The 5,217-nt window shown below is 39.7% G+C and overlaps 1 long non-coding RNA gene across 1 annotated transcript; it reads right to left on the bottom strand.

Annotated features, from left to right (window-relative positions):
• Positions 1-2,962: 2,962 nt before the first annotated feature.
• LOC136538311 (uncharacterized) lies at positions 2,963-4,686 on the bottom strand. The gene is made up of 2 exons (XR_010779291.1): positions 4,506-4,686; positions 2,963-3,200 (listed from the first exon to the last, which is right to left on the bottom strand). It is a non-coding gene; the product is annotated as an uncharacterized lncRNA (long non-coding RNA).
• Between the last annotated feature and the right edge of the window lie 531 nt (positions 4,687-5,217).

The following is a 5,217-nucleotide window of genomic DNA, read 5'->3' as shown; positions in this document are numbered from 1 at the left end:
ACACCGGACTAATCAGATGCTGCTGAATTAGTAGTAATGAGCTCATTCTTCTTGGTCTTTGTATCCGGGTCGCTTCCATCTTATGTCTTGAACTTCTTGCATGTCTTGTGGGTCTTCAACATGGCTTCTAACATCTTGCTCAAGGTGTTGATCATCCGAATCATCCCCTTGGCTGAGTCCAAGTCCACCTTGCATCTATTTGAACTATACCTTGTATACTAGCAAACATCATTGCTCCATGGTCATGTTGTTTATCAAACACCAAAATCAAACTTAAAGCCCAAACATCACTGAACATCTTTATTGAGAGGGATGATAAAAGAGGGTTCCGAAAGGCTCCTTCCAAGACATCCAAGGATGGTGATATGTTGGTCAAGTTCATGCCAAAGGCCTCGGTTTCTCAAATTATCTTAGAAAAGAAGGAATATTTGGGCTTAATAAGGATTTAACAAAAGTTTATAAAAAGGTGGATTTTTGAGCCATTACACAGATTATGCATAATGTTAATAAATGATTCACCCCCACAGCAAGGGTTCACCATTCGGTGCAAACAATGGCTTCGCAACACCTTCAGAAGGAACCATTTATGAAACTAGGGATAGTCCTTTGTCCCTCTAGATGTAGCAAATGGGACCATATGTGGTAGAGCCAATACTCAGACTGCTTCTCCCACTTGTTACATTACACCAAGACTATAGATAGTGTGCCCCTCATCTTCCTAGGAACAAAAATTGCACAAACCATACCAGGCCATGACCTGGGAGCTATTTTCTAGATCCACCACAAAATTTTTATGTTGTTGCATCTCATAAAATAGAGCGAAGCAGTCGACACTAGCTTCACAACCATGCATTTTCACCAACATTGCGAAGGCACACATCCTCTCAAAAGCATTCGGTGTGAGCTCATGAAGTTGCACCCTAGACTTGACAAGAACTTAGCAAACAAACTTATCACACAGAATGCAAAGTCCCGCCTTAAAGAAATCACAAAAATATGCAATTTCATCGGTACTTGGATCCAGAACCTCTTCCTCCCTGATACACAAACAACATCCTCATCGAGGGTGTGTGTAGTGATAGTGATCAAGAGGATGTGTCGAAAGAATTAGCTTCGTCAATACCTAGGAGTTATTCACATTAGATGAATTAGATAGGTAGCACAGAAGACACATGAATTATACTGGTTCAAGCATGGATCGGGTATACGGGCGGTGAAGGTGCCTCGGGCCCATATATCCGATAGGATGTGTCTTAGAGTTCACATTCCTTGATTTACTTCATCAGTTAAGGACTTGGGTTCGACCAAATGACCATGCTTCTCATGACTTGTGGGTTGGTTTTGTTTTTTCTGACCATGATATTATCCATGTCTAAAAGCCCTATTCTGGTTTTGGTAATTGAGTGACAACTAGTGGGCTAATGCTTTTCATTTGGAGATGATTGAGCTAGGGTCCACATGATGGTGTTGAGCAAGCCTAGGAGCATGGTGGAGATGATTATGACCACAAGATGCAAGTGCTCAACATGGAAAAATAAAGGAGATGGAAACAAGCCTAAAGGCAAAGCAATATGTATGGGGATTTTGTTTTCTCTGACCAAATTGCAATAGAGTGCACGGTTAGGTTTAGGATAGATGATAGTTGTGACAACCCTGAAAATCCTAGAGCCAAAAATCCCAACTTTTATAAACTTTTTTTAAACCTTGCGTGGTGAGTGGACATACTAGGAAACCAACCCTAGATGTACTATGTAAACCTAATTAGATGGTTGAGCATGTGCATTGACCTCAAATTGTGAGTTGTTTCCTATTGGGTCTTATGCTTGTTAATAAAATAAGTAACCAACTTCTATAAACAAGTTGTGTTGTGTTAGTGTGCTAGGAGCCTAGCATGGAGAATCCCTACTATAAGGTTGACCTAGTGGACCCATCTCTAGTAGAGTATACAAGCATACATGTATACAAGTATAGCGTGAGCCTAGCACACCCCAAACCCTAGTTGTAGCCACTAGATCCCCTTACACGTGTCCCTCGAGCCCCTAGTGTCATCCACCACCGCGCCACAGCTGTCGTTGCCTATAAAATTAAGCCCCCAACTCTGTCCTGTTCGAACCCTAGACCATCTAGTGCCCTTGGTGGCACACTCCACCACTACAAACTTCTAACCTTTGCGCAACAACGAGAAAACATTACAATAGGCCCAATTTTGTTGCAAAAGGTAGTTCATACCATGAAATCGTGTTAGTTGGCAATGGTTGCAAAAAGTCACGTTGCAATAAGAACTTGCAACCGTTGCTAGTTTGGCGTTGCAAGAGTTAGTTTTTCTTGCAACGTTGCCAAGCATTGCAATAGGATGTTATCGCAACATTCATTGGTGTGGCAATATGAGCACTTGCCACGTTTGTCTTCGTAGCGAGAGGTGATAAATACAACGAGCGATAGCGTGGCAATAGATTTTTGTTGCCATGCTATAATTTAGTTGCTTAAGGTGTTGTTGCCATGACCGTTGTGTCGTGGCAAGTAAATCATTTGCCATGCAAATGTAATCATTGAGAGAGAGTATACATTATTGCCACGCTTGTCTTGGCATGGCAATAGTATCATTTGCCACGCAAATTTATCCGTTGCGAGATACCGTTCATTATTGCCACGGCCGCGTTGCCGTTGCAACAGTATCATTTGCCACGCAATTTTATTCGTTGCAATATACCGTTCATTATTGCCATGACCTCGGTGCCGTTGCAACAGTAGAATTTGCCACGCAATTTTATTCATTGCGGAAGATTAATTGTTATTGCAACAATAGTCATGTCGTGGCAATAGTATTATTTGCAACGTAAATAAGTCTGTTGCCATACAGCATATTGCCACGCATCATGGCTCGTAGGTATAGCTTTTATTGCAATGCTAGTAACATTTAATTTTGGTTTAATAAATCATCATTGCAAATCAATAAACCATATCAAAAGCAATTGCACCCACATATATTAATTATAATTAATCATTCAATATGTTGCCAAACCCATGAAATAGTAGCTAAAATCATAAACGAGTGTACAATTAACTCATTATTTGACAACTTTTTACAAACTTCCTAACATCTATGCAACACTTGAGAAATTCCTAGCAGCCCAACATGTCATCTCCTCGGCTATGTCCTCGCTTGATTATGAGCCTCCCACTGAAACCTTGTCCACCTACTGCCAAAAGAATATGATTGGGATATTAGAACAATATTAAGTTTACTAATTTTTGCACAAATATAAAGAGATGAAGATATAAAATAGTTCTAATTTCTAATTTCATATACAAAAGCCATCAACCACGCTTTTGCATAGTTGAAGTTCTACTGCAATTCTGCAAATGAGCAAATGTTGTCGGTCTAGTTGCTGCAATTCCTTTTTCCATGAAAAAGATGGAAGTCATGTTCCATTGTTCCAAAACCACAAACGTATGAATCAATTTCTAGTTTTACTCAAATTCTTACTGTATGCTTATTACAATTATGTTTTTCCATGAAAATAGCATTCTGTGTTTTCACAATAACTTGATATTTTGTTCTCTACTTTCTCAATCTTTATTTTGGTCTCTGTATATCCCTCTCTTTTCAGAGTTTAAATGTTGTTCAAGATGTCAGCAATCCTTACTCCTTGGAAGCGTAGATGGCTGGGAATTTTAGCAAAATTTCACTGTAAGTATAGGTCGATTATATAAGTTCAATTGACTTTACAAATGATAATCTATATTTTTTTTGCAGGCTACATACTGAAGGCATGGTTCTATTGGGTAATACAAGTTTTTGTAGCAGACACATGCAGCTGTGTTTCATTTGATTGCATTATAAGATGTATGCATTCTCTTTTGCTCTTTATAAATTCTGCTAAAAGAAGCAGAGTCTATCAGCAAGCCTTGGGGAGGGATGGAGAAGAAAACACGGCTTTGATCCTATCCATCGTGGCCTTTTCAACGGATCAGATGCAGCTACTGCATATGTTACAGTAGCAGCTGCCTTCTCTGAATTTTTAAGGCAGCAGCAGTTTAGTTGATTAGAAAAATCATAACTTGAGTTGTAGACAACGAAAAATTATATTCTTTAACAATACGGAAAGCACATGAAATTCTCTACATCTTTCTAGTTTTTTGTTAAATAATATTCTGCAGTTATCATGGTCAAAAAACACAAACACCCACTGCTGTCCAAACCAAGGTCAAAACCTGACCGGCTACTTTCGAAATTCATAACTCTAATTCTCTAGGTCTAAAATCATGACCTTTCACGACGACAAACATCTCTAAACCCTCTACAACTTTTGTATTATCAAGTATCACAAAAAAGGTAGATTACTACTCAGAACAACTCACCCAATCAAACCTGCACAAGCTGCAGTTTTCTGCACGCATGTTCAATGTATTTTCTACATTTCCTAGTTCAACAAGGAATGTCACATTTGATAAAATTTCATTAAATCATGCAAGAATTTAGATTCCAATTAGTTGGTTGTTACCTTCCTCCTTTTGGGATTATTTCTTGTCCTATTCATCAACTGCTGTGAAGTGATATATGTCTTCGATGCAGTCACATTTGCAGTGTTTTCGTTGAAAAGAGCTCTGCTGGGAGGTGCAATACTTCTAGTGGAGCGAGTAGGTGCTGGTGCACCTTTTTGTACAGTGACAACGCTTCCAGGCTGAGTCTACAAACATCAAGTTGTTTGATCTATTTTAGCTATAGTTCAAGGTGAAAGGATCAAGGTGCCCAAGAGGGGAGGGTGAATTGGGCTAATTCTAAATTTTCTTACAATAATCAAATCCTACGGATAGCCCAATTAACCCCTTGTGCCTAGAAAAGTGTTTCTATCAAATTAACGCACAAAAGACTTGCAACCTATGTTCCAAACTTACTCTAGCATGGCAATTCTATGAATGTAAAGACAAGTATTGAATTGCTCAAAGTAAATACTTAAAGTAAATGCTCAAAGTAAATGGAGAGAGGAACGCGGCAATGTTTTGCCGAGGTATCGGAGAGTCACCACTCCCCACTAGTCCTTGTTGGAGCACCCGCGCGAGGGTGTAGCTCCCCCTTGATCCACGCAAGGATCAAGTGCTCTCCACTGGTTGATTCTTCGACACTCTGTCGTGGCGAATCACCCAAAGCCGCTCACAACTTGAGTTGGGTCACCCACAAGCTCTGTCGGGTGAACACCAAGCTCCCAATCACCA

Source organism: Miscanthus floridulus, chromosome 2 (genome assembly GCF_019320115.1).
Source record: "Miscanthus floridulus cultivar M001 chromosome 2, ASM1932011v1, whole genome shotgun sequence".
Classification (NCBI taxonomy): domain Eukaryota; kingdom Viridiplantae; phylum Streptophyta; class Magnoliopsida; order Poales; family Poaceae; genus Miscanthus; species Miscanthus floridulus.
This window is presented reverse-complemented; position numbering and strand designations above follow the sequence as displayed.